At 42.1% G+C, this 14,220-nt stretch overlaps 1 protein-coding gene across 1 annotated transcript in view; it reads left to right on the forward strand.

Moving 5' to 3' along the window:
• Nucleotides 1-6,994: 6,994 nt before the first annotated feature.
• XRCC4 (X-ray repair cross complementing 4) overlaps nucleotides 6,995-14,220 on the forward strand; it is a 134,098-nt gene continuing 126,872 nt past the window's right edge. Inside the window, exons 1-2 of the mRNA XM_059492362.1 lie at nucleotides 6,995-7,065; nucleotides 9,868-9,961. The gene's annotated coding sequence lies outside the window, so the exon portion shown is untranslated. The remainder of the gene's footprint in view (nucleotides 7,066-9,867; nucleotides 9,962-14,220) is intronic.

Consider the following 14,220-nt stretch of genomic DNA (forward strand, 5'->3'; position numbering starts at 1 on the left):
CGGCCGCCATTGGCTGGCGACGCCGCAGCGCGTCTCGATTAGCCGGCGGTGCCGGCGCGGGGCGGGACGGAGGGGCGGACGTGGCGCGGATTGGCCGGCGCGGCGCAGACGGAAGTGGCGGCGCGGGAGGTAGGTCGGGCGGCCTGCCCTGCGCCCGCCGGCACGGCCGGGACTGAGGGGAGCGTGGACGGAGCGGAGGGGCTGTGTCCCGCTGTGGGGATAACGGGATAACGGGATAACCGGGATCGGCCTTGCTCTGACCCCGCCCCGGCACTGAGGGGAGCGTGGACGGAGCGGAGGGGCTGTGTCCCGCTGTGGGGATAACGGGATAACGGGATAACCGGGATCGGCCCTGCTCTGACCCCGCCCGGGCACTGAGGGGAGCGACGTGGGGCTCGTGTCCCGGTGTGGGGATAACGGGATAACCGGGATCGGCCCTGCTCTGACCCCGCCCGGGCACTGAGGGGAGCGGCGTGGGGCTCGTGTCCCGCTGTGAGGGCAGCCGGGATAACCGGGGTTCACCCCTTCAGTGGCGGCTCAGTGGGACTGAGGGGAACGAGAGAAGTCCCTGCCGTGTCCCGGTGTGGGGATAACTAGGATAACCGGGATAGCCGGGATCAGCCGTTCAGTGATCCCCTCAGCGGCTCTGAGGGGAGTGAGGGAAACCCCCCGGTCGTGTCCCAGTGCGGGGACAGCCGGGATCACCGGGATAACAGGGATCAGCCCTTCAGTAACCCCCTCTGGGACTGAGGGGAGCCCCGACCGTGTCCCGGTGTGGGGACAGCCGGCATGACCGGGATAGCCGGGATCACCGGGATCAATCCCTGGCTGGCCCCGCACCAGCAGTGAGGGGACCTGAGGGGAACTCGTTCCTGGCCTGGTTTGAGGACAATCGGGACAACCAGGATGACCGGGATCAGCCCTTCATTGACCCTGCACCGGGCCATGGGGGCCGCGTGTCTTATTGAGACCAAAAAAAAAAAAAAAAAAACAAAGGCAAAAACAACCAAAAAAACAACAACAAAAAAAAAAAAAAAAAAAAAAAAAAACCAAAAAAACAACCAAAAGAAAAAAAGAAAAAAGAAAAAAAAAAAAACAAAAAACGAGAAAAGCCCCCACAAAGAAACAAAAACATACAAAACCCCCCCACAACAATTGGTTCTTTTGGTGTGTTTTTTAGGTGTTTTTTTCTTGGTTCATTGTTATTCGGCTCCCAGCGCTGTTGCCTCACCCTTGTGTCCCTGAAGTGCGAGCCACCAGCTACCGAAGCCTTAATAACATAAAAAACGCCTTAATAACATCATGAATGCCTTAATGAGGCTATTTCTTAATTAGGGCCCTCTTATTTCTGTAGTTGTATAGGGAGAACCCAGGCTGTCATCCCCTGGTCTATTGTATTTTGGATTTTGTGCTACGGTTTCTCTTGGAGCTTGTCATCATCTTTTCTGTAGCTGCACCTGCCCCAGAATTTCCAACTTTTTTTTTTCCTCCAGGAGATTTTTTTTTTGTTTATTTATTTTGTTTTGTTCATGTGTTTTTTACGGAGTAATCTTTGATGCTGTGAGAGCTCAGTAAAAGGAAGAAGTTGTCACTGTAGAAGAACTTCACAGTGATGACTTTTAGTGTTTAGGTGCCTGTTACTGTAATAACAAACACCTGAACCTGTTTCTCCTTATAAATGTGGTTTTAAAAGCATCACCCCTTCACGAGGTGGTGCCTTGGTTTTTGGGGTCTGTGTCATTTTCTGTGTTTCAGCACCAAATTCGTGCCCTCTGCTGAGTGCGGGACAGTTTCTGCTTTTTTTTCTTTGGTGAGGGTAAACAGATTTTTATTTTTTTTTCTCTAAAATGACATTTTGAGGTAACATTTGACATGCCTTGTGCAGCTAATGTGGGAGGCTGAGGATTGATGTACGTGTATGAAATGCATTTATCCCATGGAACTGAGGCCATGATTTACTGAAGGAGTTTGGGCTGAATGAGACCTACACAGCCCACTTAAAATGCTGTTTATGTCTTCTACAGAGCAGCTTCCTTAGCAGTAGTAGATTTGGTGACTGTAAATTGACAGATCTCTGTGAAATCGTGGTTTCAGATTCATAATCACCAAAATTTACCAGAATTTACTGGGATGTCACCAGCACGATCAGGTGTAGGGTTTGAGGTGGGTTCTCTTGTGTGACTGTTTTCTATGCTGTGCACTCCAGGCACTGTGTTGATTCTGGATTTGCTCTGATTCTTCTCTAGATTGTTTAGTGCTATAAAGGTTCTTTCCATTGCAGATTTATCCATCTGTCTAACAGGTAGTGTGCTCATTTTCTCACATTCATGCATCTTATTCCTGTCACTGAATTAAATTTGTTGGATTGGTTTCTTTCCATCACATGTCCAAGTTTTGGATTTAAAAAAAAAACATTACATTCATAAAGACAATTCTAAAAATAGCCTTTATTACCTAGGATAGCTTCACTTTGAAGTGTTTGAATGATATTACATTGAAGTATGTTTGTAAAGAGAGGTAAATAGTTAGTATAATCACTGACTGGTTCAGCCTCTGATGGTCAACATGATTGAAGATTTTAAAGGCAGGAATACTTTTGAACTTTTCTTTTTTGGAATGCCAGAGATAGAAAGCAAAAACTGGGTTCTTTTGCCTGCTTGGACTGATTTCTGGATGCTCAATATGAATTAGAAACTCAAATTGAAAATACTCTGTAAGGTCCAGACAGACTCTAGCTGTCAGTCCTTGTTCACACCATAGCCAAGCCTGGTTTCAGGTGGTCATCTAGCTTCCTCTAGTGTAGTTTTGTTTGCAAACATGCCATTTTATGATGGATTTATTACAATTTTTCTACTTTGACAGTTTCTGGCAGGCTCCCACCTGAAACCCATTGGAGATCTTTGCAAAAAATGCTCTTTGTTTACCCTAAACATTTAATTTCCCAGTGAGGTTTCCAGCAGTCTCAGCTATTCAAAAGGGAATTTTTACTGATCATGTGCTGTATTAAAATGATTTCAGGTGAACAATTTGCTGTGGTGGGAAAAATGCCATTTACAGACTTTGTGGGACCCTTGGTGGCATAACTGAAAATATTGGTGCACCTGGCCTGGAAGTGTTTTCTGGGATACTGTGGGATAGGCGTGGGATGTGGACTGGAATATCAGCTTTCAGATGGTGGTGTTCCAGTTTCCCTTGTACTATTTTCCTCCTCCCAACTGATATCTTGTCATGGAGCTGGGCCAGACTGGTTGGTGTTGTCTGCAGGAATGGGCTGGGTGAAAATCAAAAACTAAATCACAAGTTTAAACAGCTACATTGATCTACATAGCAATATTCTACATAGATATTTAAATAAAAGCTTAGGATGAAGACTGGATTTTTTGTTGTTGTTGTTAGGTCTCTTAAGAGCAGTTTTATGGTCATGGCTGTGTTTCCTGGTGTTGAGAAATATTTTAGTGGTGAAAGGTTTTCATACTGCTCTGTAGAGTAGAGCACACCAAGGAATTTGTGTCTACAGTGAAAGGTAAAAAAGGTTTAACCTCTAGGCTGTTCCCACATGCAGGAAGAATTACCACAAAACAATGACAATTGCATGTGGAAGCCTGGTTTTTATCTTCTGTGTGTTTCACCTTTTATCAGGAGGAGGATTGGAGGGAATGGTTTTAAAAATATCACAGGCGGGTGACTGGCAGGTACATCCATATAAATAAGTTTTTCTGCTTAACACATCCATGTGTCTGTATGAGGTGGAAAAAACATTTGAAAATAAGCTATAAATGCAGTCATTTGGGGTTTTTTGAGAAATGCTGGTTTGAGTGACTGGCAAAAAGCTGATACTGCTTTTCTTTTCTTTGGCTTCTGCGTGGTGCCCACATCTGTTATTCCCAGGATCTTCAAACACGGGCATGAATACTTACAAACTTATTTGCATTTTTGCTACTGCTACAAATTTTTTTTGCTACTGCTACAAATTTGCTGTGCTCTCGGTCTGGAGTGAAGAGGCGGTGGAACACGAAGGGTTTGCATTTTGCAGGCAAGCCTGCTGTGGGTAGGTGGTGTTCCCTGTGCTGACAGTGGCAATTGGAGCGTGGTGTTTTGTTTGCTAACATCGTTTTGAAAGGAAAAAAACCCAAAAAACAAACCCAACAACAAGCAAAAGACAATCCCCCATCTACATGTAGGTTTGGCTTCTCTTCATTTCTGCGCCTCTGCCTGTCACCTAGCAGAAGTGCAGGTGATATTCACTGTGGTAGGATGGGTCTCAGTAGCTGTGAAAGGCTTGCAGCTGTTCTGAGCAGGAATGAACCTCATTCTTCATGTCAGGGGTGCTTTGGCCTGGTGTTTCAACCATACATTCAACACAAAGTTATGCACAGGGTGATGCATGGTGGGGAGTGTTCCTACTGCACTGGGAATTCCCGCACCTTAAAATTTCTGCTTTTTGTGGCAGATTTCATGTGTATACAACTGATGGGCTGATGCAAAGGGTACGCCATCACTTAGAAAGATAATCCACATTACAAAAGCACTCAAGGTGAGGTGGCCTTGATGCAGAAATAGTGATGCTGTGCCTGACATGGGTGGCCTCAGTGCCCCTCTGACAGAGACAATCCCTGCTGCTGGTGTAGAGCAACACTGGATGTCTTGCAGTGCTCTGTTTTGACCAAAACCCACCCATTTCTGTACAGATGAGATAATGTAGGTGGTTTTCTATGCTGCACGTTGGCTTCATTAAAGCAGTATAGCAAATATTTGTGCTATGTGCTGTGGGTGTGACGTGGGCCTTGCAGGGTCACTTGCTGTTTTGTCTCAATGCCTGTTTCTGATGTGCTCGTTATCTTGCAGTGCTGCCACTTGAGGATGAGAAATTTTAATCCCTAACTCTTGTCACCTAGGGCTTAGCAGGAGGTGGAGAATGTTTTTCAGGGGTTGTGTTAGAGCTCGGGAGCCCCAGATGAAAAAGCAGCACACGTCCTTGAGTGAGTGGAACCACCCATAGCTGAGGGTCAGATTTTTCAAGGACTCAAAACCATTATCTGATTCTTCAAGGTTAGTGGGATGCAGCTGTGATTTCTTCACTGTTACATTTGGCAGAAATGCAACACAGTGCTTGCTAATGTGGGGAATGCATAAAATTGTGCATAAATTCTGAACCAACATCACTAAATTACCAAGATTCCACTTTAGACAGCTGTTGTCAAATAGCATTAAATGGTTCTTAAAAGCACTTCTTTTTCCACCCAAATGAATATTTTCTCTAGTTGTATCCCTGACTTGAGCTGTGGCCCTTTCCTGGGTCAGGAAACAACGGCCTTCATCTCCTGCTCTTTGTCATCAATGTCTTGTGGATCTCAGTCTTCCCCACATCCTTTCCCTCTGTTTATGAGATGGAAAAAAGGGAAAGGTGGCAGAAACCTCCTGTGAATTTGAATATTATTCATAGAACATAGTATCAGATAGTGCAAATGGTAAGGACTGCTCTCCAAGATATGTCAAGGTACAAAACACTCACTGAATTATGTATGGTGTCATTGTTGACACAAGCTAAGGTGAAATTTAGGAGATAATTACTAAAGAAATTGCTGCTGTTTGCTAATCTAACACAGTCAAATCTGATCAGCGCAAAAGAACATGTCTTATAGTAAAAGTTCCAATTGGAAAAAAAAAAATCATGCTCAAGTGTGTGTCTTGAGCAAAGGCCTCTGGTGCTACTGCTTTCTAAGGTGTACTGGTGATTGCATAAAACATTTTTTTATTAAATTGTCCAAATTTACAGAGCTTGGAAAAGCCTTGGAATATTTCTGCATCTGGTCTGCAGACTGTTAGGTGGCTTTTCTGGGCAGGGATGTCCTGCAGCAGAGCAGACAGCTAGAGTACAGATTGTAAATAAACAGAAAAAAAAGGAGACTGATCAGATGTGACTTTTAGGAGTGCAGAGACTGAGAACTTTTGTGCCCTTGATCTAGACATCAGCCAAATTGCTTGCTATCTTGGGACAGAAAAATTAATGGAACTAGAGGAAGAGTGAGGCTATATATCCTATCACAGGCTCCGCTTGTTTCTTTTTTGTGCGTGTTTTTTTTTTTTTTTTTTTTTTTTTTTTAATAAATGATTCAAATAATTATGAAAGGGATTGTTTGTTAACAGGTCTACAAAGGGGTTTTAGAGGCCACCCTGTTCAGTACAGAAGCTGGACAGGATAGAGGGAGCCTGGGGCTTTCCAAACGCTGTCAGCTGTGTCGGGCTTGGGGTGAAACCTCACAAAATCCCGGGGAGAGATTTGTGCTGGCTGAGCCAAGCAGGGGAGCATCAGACTCTGGTGTGGAGGCTTGTATTAAATTACTCCGGCTGAGAAAATTAACCTTAATTTTCAGAGTCCAGCACACAGCAGGCACGGACTGGGAGATGGGGCAGAAATGGTAATTTCTCTGAAAGCTGACGTGGAGGATAATTGTTTTAGGAAGCAAGAGGCAGGGAACTAACATCTTGTGTGTCATGGAAATACAGTACTTGAGTAATGTTTTATGGTCTCCTGAAGGCAGTATTAGAGGGAAGGGGTTTTTCTCCCTGTGCCTTGGTCAGACAAGTCTATAGATTAAAAATGTGCCTTATATGTTATAAATTTTTTACTCTTGTCTGTTGCAGGGATTTGTTTTATTTGCCCTGATTGTCCTCAAACTAGATGTTTATTTTCCTTTTCTTTAAGTAAAGAGGTAGGGGAGGAATTTTTTAGTATGTAGTCTTAATTTGAGGTTATTGTTTTGAGGGTGCAAAATAAAAGTACTCAAAATCCAATAAAATAATACTGCAAAATCAAAATACTTTTGAGGGTGCAAAATAAATAAGGGCATTTGTAGTGCTGAAAGAGAGGAAGATGCAGAGGCAGGTTCTTTATCTAAAACTGCACTGGAACAGGTTGTTGGAGCTGTGGAGAGGAGACTCCTGTGTTCAAAGGCTGTTTTTGTAATAATCATGTATTTGCATTATTTCAGGGCCGTTGTGTTTGCTCACTGTTGTGTTTCAGGTACTGATGTGCAGCTGCAGTTGGGAGCAAGAAACACAAAGGTGAAACCCCCTACATAAACTGAGACCTGTTTTTAAAATATTTATCCCTTCTCTGCTGTTTCTGTGCCCCACTCCCCGTGTTTTATGTCGTCATTAACTTACCTGGGAAAGCAACAATTTACCCTGAGACCTCTGTGGTGTTTCACATCTCTGCTTTGTTGCAATCTGAGTGTTAAGATCTCCAGCTTGTGTCTGACTGGTTCAGTGCCAAAGCAGTTCTGTGCTGTATTTTCCTAATGAGTTCTTAATTGCCCTCTCAGCTCAAGTCCCAGTGGCATTTTTGCACTGGTCTGCCCCTGCTGTGCCCTCATCTCAGCCTGCAGGTTTCCTTTCACGCCTGTGCAAGCATTCTTTAGGAGTTGTAAGGGAACACTAATAGTGAAAAGCTGCTTTCCTAGAGCAGACCCCCTGCCTGGCATCAAGTGTCTTGGGTAAGGGTTAAATTTTCCAGTACGGTTTTGTTCTGGTTTTTATTTTGTTTCCAGTCCATAGTAAGAACCAAACCAAAACAAAAAAAAAAAAAAACAACAAAAAAACCCCCAAAAAAACCCAGAAAACCCCACATGAAAAGAGTCAAGTAAATTGCTTAGAAAAGCAGTGAGCTGATGAGTCTTGAGAGGCTTTTTTTTTTTTTTTAATGTACAAAACTTGTGATGCTGAACATAAAAGTGACTCCTGTGAAGGTCTTTGTGCCCTTTTCCCTTTCCAAATGTGGTTTGTAGCACAAACCAGTATATTTGTAAGTGCTGGCTGAGGGTGTAGAGTGAGTGGCTTCAGAATTTTGGGTGGAACTGTGTCCTCATTTATTTTATCTATTTTTTTTTCTTTTTTTTTTTTTTAAACAAATCTACTTGCTTGCTCCGAGCTTGGTGAGGTTGTGGGATTTGTGCCCTCCTTGTTAAAATCTTGTCACATGCCATGATAGGAACTAGTGCTTCTGCCCTGCTTTGATTTGTCAGATGTGGATTATCACAAAGCCTGAGCTAAACCCAAGCTGAACCTGTGCCCATGTGTGGAAACAGCTGAAATTGGTGCTCAATATTGGTCTTTTTGCCTTATCTTCAAGCTCAGCCTAATCCATCAGCAGAGTAATTACTGTTGAATGCCAAGTAATAAACATAGCTGGATAAAGAGCTGCAAAATTGAAATTTGGCTGCATTGAAAGTGAATGTCTCAGTTCCTTGGGAATTGTTCTTGTTTTATGAATTATTTTTATGTGAGGGTCAGGTGAAGCAAAATTAATTACAATTCTTAAATTAATAAATTCAAGCCATATGAGCTCTTTGTTTTCAGGGATTTTGGTGTTGCATTTTCTAATAGATAAACAGCAGATGGAAAGAAAAAACATAATAAAACTTGGGTTAAGTGAAGACTGGGTAATGCAGGAATTTTCTTCAAAGAAAATGCCTGAGGAAACTGTTTAGTAAGATAAAGCAATTTGGAGCCTAGGCCTATTTTTTATTATTAATTTGACAGGGACGGGAAATTAAAATAATCCATCTCTTTGAAAAGTCTTGGGTGTAGAGGTGGGAGGAGAGAAAGATATGTAAGCCTTCATATTTATACCTGCCCTTGTCCCACTGAAGTGGCAACATTTGGTGAAACTTGTTTTTCCAGGTTACTGGGCTCAATTTTTCAAAACTCCTCAGAAAATCCTACACACAGAATTACATCCATCCGTATCTACCTGACACTGATTTCTTCGTTTCACTTATCTTTGTGTCAGACTGGGCGCTCTTGCCTGTGGATCTCTTGTGGATTTGACAGTACTAAATTTATTTGACTTTAAAAAGAAGAAAAAAGGGGAAAAGGAGCAAAAAAACCCAACAAACTTAGTGGAATCCGTTGCTCAGTGATGTCAAGTCAGACATTTAGAGAAACACATCAGACTGAGTGGAATTGCATAGGTCTGTGTGGGGACTGAAAAATAGAAAACAAAGGAAATCTGTGCGACAGATTTGTATTGAATATCCTGATAATATTTAATCCTAAAGAAGGCAGTGTTTTGGAAAACAGATGATACCTCAGCCAGACTACGTTGTTATCCAAATATACATCAAAAACACATATGTATTGGGGTATTTTTGGATGGACAAAGGGTAATTAAAACATGCTGCTTTTTTTTTTTTGTTTGTTTGTTTGTCCTCCCCCCAGAAATGTCCTCAACTTTACTGTCCTCAAAGGGATGATACTAAGGTACTGAAAACTGCAGAGATGCTTTTAAAAATATGACTAAGAGACTTGGAATTCCCAAATCTTTGTTCTCACTGGCTGTATACATTGGGCTCAAAGGTTGTGGCTGGCACAACTTCTGTTTTCTGTTTTATATCTGCAAAACATACAGCAATTTTAGTGCTGTCTTTTCAGAGAAATTACGTGGAAAATGATATATATTTGGAATGTGTGTCTTTTTTTTTTTTTTTTTTTTTTCATTTTTTTGAGGAGGAAGTGAATTATTTTTCTTAATAAGTACCCTGTGGTTTTCAAGTGAAGGCGCTGTGCCACCACTGGCTTTGGTAGGACCTTGTAAAGCCAGGGTGTTCTGCTGCCAAGTTGGAATTACAAAGTATTTGTTGGGACTTGTATCTTCCAGGAGCAGCAGAGAAAGGGAGTCTGGGTCTCTGAGACACGCCTTGCTGACTTTTCATCCCAGATCTATCCTCTGCAGGCTGGGCTGGTTGTTGCCTTTGATCTTTGCTGCCTTCCATATGCACTTTTTGGTAAAACTTCACTACTAAAATTCACTTTTTCAACAGGAAACATGACAGTTGCATGACTTATTTTTATTTTATTCTTTTGCAGGTTTGTAACATTCAGTTGGTGTAAGCTGGCTTATCCATGCATCTTGGAAAGTGAGGATTTGCTGTTAGTTTTGGGAAGAATTGTTACAAAAAGGGTGAGAAAAAAAGGGTCTGCCCCTTTTATAAATCTGTCTGCTTACTTGCCAGTATATACTAGTATAAATGCCCACTTTGGTGTTTATTTTAATACACTGAAGGCCTTTTTTTTTAACCTTATTACAGCTTAATGTAGATGGTTGTAAGTGAGCTTGGCAAGGCTGGATGCCTGCAGTGGGTAGTGGGTTAGGCCTGAGACTTCAAGGGGATGAAAGACACCAGGGTGGGCTTTGCCTCCAGGCTACAATTAAGATCAAGGCTTGTTAGTAAGATTCCTACTATAAAGGTTGTTGACTGTCTGCTTCCTTCTGTTTCTCCTCATTTTTCAGCTGGTGACTGTAGTAAATAAGCCTGACAAGGGTTGTTCCTTATCGTGGATTCCAGATCTCCTGTGGCAAATCTTCCATATACTATTGTCCCCATGGAGCCTGACAAGCTCAGAACTAATTTGTTTTTGGTTTTTTGGCTTGGGGTTTCTGTTGTTTCGGGGGGTGACACACACAATTGCACAAAAAGCATGTGCATGTTTCCAATCGTGCTGTGGCTGCCATGAAGCAGTGAGAAGGCAGCAGTGCAAATGGGAGCCATGTGAGCCTCCTCTCTGCACTTGGGCCCATGATCTCCTCATCAAATGTTGCCATGGAGCACTGAATTTCTTAAAAGGCCCACTTACCCCTCTGCGCAGAGTTAGAAAATCATTCAGTCTCTTGCTCATATCCAAGTGCTAGTTTTTTTTTCATTTCTTTTATCTCTAAGACAAAATTGCATTATTGGTGAAATTGTAACCTGTGTGCTTTTAGGACAGAGTAAAGTTAAACAAAAGAGCAAGTAAATATTACTCAGGGTGCATGTAATACAAAAATGTCTTAGGTCCCTAAGTTGCGTTAGGGAACAAAGCTCTTTCTAATTTTTTTTTCTTCTTTGGCTTCCAGATTTATCTGTAAGTTCCACATGAAGGTTATTATTGAACCATGCTTCATTGTCAAACAAGTATTGTGGCCAGAAGAGTGGGAGGATTATTGTGAGATGGGACAGGAAAGATTCTGTGTTATTTGTCTTCATGTTTGTTGGCCCAGTCATGTTCCTCCAAAAAGAAATGAGAAAAGAGGAACTCCCTATTGGATCAGTAGTAGTTCTAAGATTAATGGACTGAGAGTTGAGGTTTTTGTCAGGTATTTTAATGTTCTTACTCCTGAAGTATAGGAGTTAATGGAATTTTAAATTAACACGAGAGAATATCAATTTGTATGAAATATATCACTGGAAATATGCATAAATATAGGCATTATCTTATTTCCTTCTGTTAGAAAATGTGGTAATAGCTAGTTTTAATCTTTGAAAGCAATCTTGAGCTTTTCTTGAGTGGTTTAAATCTCCAATTATCTACTTATGAGAACATGTAGCATCTCCTGAATAGTACCTCTTCCTTGATTATGAATTTACTATTAACTGTCTTCTGATTATTAGGTTATGATCTGTAGTTTGGGCAGTGTCAGAAGGAAGCAAACTGCAGACTATAATAGCAGTGTGTGGTCTTCTATTCTGAACTCCCTGTGGATAGCTCCCATTTTTCCTCAGTAAGAAAGCACTTAGGTTAATTGCTTCATTTCAAAGACATAGTGGCTCTTTCTGGTCTGTAAGTAGCCTTCCAAGCATAGCTGCTGAGGTTTGGAGCACCTGCAGTCCGACCAATTTGGGGAAAAAAAAATAAAAGCCATTAGTCTGCATGGGGAAAAAAAGAAAAAAACGAAGTGGTGAAATTCAGAATATTATCAATGATGCTGTGTTGGAGCAGCCTGAAAGATTTGGCTTTTGGTGTATGCCTGGTGCTATCCAAAACAACATATAAAATTCTTTGTGGGCCCATTTTAAGAGTGTCTTGTTCATTCAGAAGGGCCTGTGTGCGCTGTTTGTTCCGAGGGCAGAGGCACCAGCCAACAGCCGATTCCTCCTCAGAGGGAAACATTGCCTAATGGCGCTCACGGGAGCCAAAGAGCAGGGGGACAGAGTGCTAAAGATAGACAGCTCAATCCCCGACTGTTCAAAGGCCTCAATGAAGCCTCTGATTTACACATTTGGGGTGGGACCCTGCTGTCCCCACCTGCAGGCTGGCCCCGGGGCCCTGGCGTGGAGAGGGACGGAACACTGCCTTTCTGTGGCCCCAACCCCTGAACTTGCCTGCGGCTTTGCTTTGTCACAACGATGGCAGGGAGAAAGAGCCGGCTGCTCTCATTTTGTGGAGGTGGTGAATGGGAAGAGCCCACAGGGGCTGGGTGCTGAATGGCACTTGAGGGTGCTCCTGTGGTCTGATGGACTCTGAGGGGCTTTTTAGGCTGCCATAGTGAGAGGCTGCTTCCAGTAGTTTGGGTAGCAATAAAAATACAGTCTACTTTTGTGCAATGATTGTATTTTACTTTGTTTTAACAAGCTTCACCAACAGCTGGACTGCTGAATTGTGACACTTCAAAAATTCAGGGGGCTGTTTTAACCTTTCTGAGCAGAAACACAGTTCCTACCTTTCTACCCCAAAGATGTGAAAGAGAAAATAAGGTTTCACCTCTTTTATAGTTTTGTCTTTCTTATATAATGAAATTTTTGTCTGGCAGAAGTATTGTGAAAGGTACATAAGCTTGACGCATGAATTTAGTGAGTAGGTGGGTGCACTGAGACAGGTTAGTTTGAGGAGATTGTTTTATTTCATCTCTTGAAATACAGAGCAGTGCATCTTTTTTTGGAAATACAGTGCTGTACATCTTTATTAAGATTTGCCTTTAGAATGAATGAAGTGCATGCAGTCACCTTATAGTGAATGAATAAGGAATACGCCCTCGTTTATTGTCTGTATTTTCAATTTCTTTAGTGGTAACTGGTAGTTGTTAAATAAGTAGGGATCTCCTTTGGTCTATTTTGCTGTGTTTATGCTTGAACTGTGTGGGGTTATCCATTTACTGAACACTGCAGTCAAGCCTCTGTTCTCAGGACATGAAAGGGATGAGGGGAAAAGGGATTTGGATTTTTAGTTAGTTGTTGTTGCAGTTGTTTTGCTTTCAAAAAAGCAGTAAGGTACAACATTACTGTTTGCAGTGATGTTTTTTTGTGCTGTGTAGGTCAGACTAATTTTCATGGAGGTGGTTTTCCCCTCCTCTTGAAGAGAAGCATATAATAGGCATTGTACACAGCCAGGAGTCCTTGAGCTTTTGCTGATGGGTTGGAGGAGTTGAGTGCTTTGGAGATGGAGTCCGGCTGAGCTCTTCCAGAGGCACATCCTAAACGTGGACTAATAAGTAATACACTCCTTTGAAAAGGACAGCGAGCACTGTGGAGGAGATGAAAGCTGGGAGAAAAAGCGTCTTCATATTGTGCTTCCTTTGAAAATGCTGTTTCTCAGAGCTGCACAATAAAATGTGGAAAAGCAGGAAAACTGTATTTTCCATTTGTTTTGAAGTTCAGGGTATTATTCTTGGTTGTGTCTCCTCGTTCTGTTGAGGTTGTGTTTTACCACAGGGGTACCAATAGTGCTGTCTAAACAGAACTTTCATTTTTAGCTGTGCTACATCACTGTAATGAAATACTGATGCGTGCATGGGAAACTAGCATCACTATATCAAATGAATTTAGTCTCAGGCCTCAGAGACCTTGTTAGTGCATCTTTAAATGCATAAACAGGCTTCTTTCCTCTGCTACTCTTGACCTCGCTTTTTCTGACTCACACTTCATTCGCTTCATCGTTACATAAATAAAAACTGTAATTCTCTTGCTTTGTTTTTAGTTATAAAAAGTCTGGGTTGATAAGAAAGCCTCTAGTGCATGTATTTTTCACTGAATGCTGCTCTACTTTGTGATAAAAATCACATAAAATAAGGAAAACGTTCCTGGTGAACTATACATATATGTGTCAGTACCCTATGTGCTGTCTGTTTGGGTTGTCTGGTACTGCTTTACAGTCTTTAACTGAAATATTTTTAAAAAAATTGTCTTTCTGAGGAGGAATTCTTTGAAAATATTTCACGAGAGACTGTGTTTTACCATAATTAACAAGCAGCAAAAGGGAATCTGGCAGGCAGAGGAGAGTGCATGTATGTGTGCTTGAGCATGCATTGCTTGTGTTTCCTGCTCTGTGCTCATTACTGACCCATGGCCAGGCAGTTAGTGCCCCACAAATATTTAAAATGCCTTAATTTCTGGAGTCACTAATTGCAGAGGCGTTGTTCTAGCTGTCCACACTCAAATATTTAATTTTTTTGTTCTTGCTTACAGG

The sequence above is a fragment of the Ammospiza nelsoni genome, chromosome Z, assembly GCF_027579445.1.
Source record: "Ammospiza nelsoni isolate bAmmNel1 chromosome Z, bAmmNel1.pri, whole genome shotgun sequence".
Lineage (NCBI taxonomy): Eukaryota > Metazoa > Chordata > Aves > Passeriformes > Passerellidae > Ammospiza > Ammospiza nelsoni.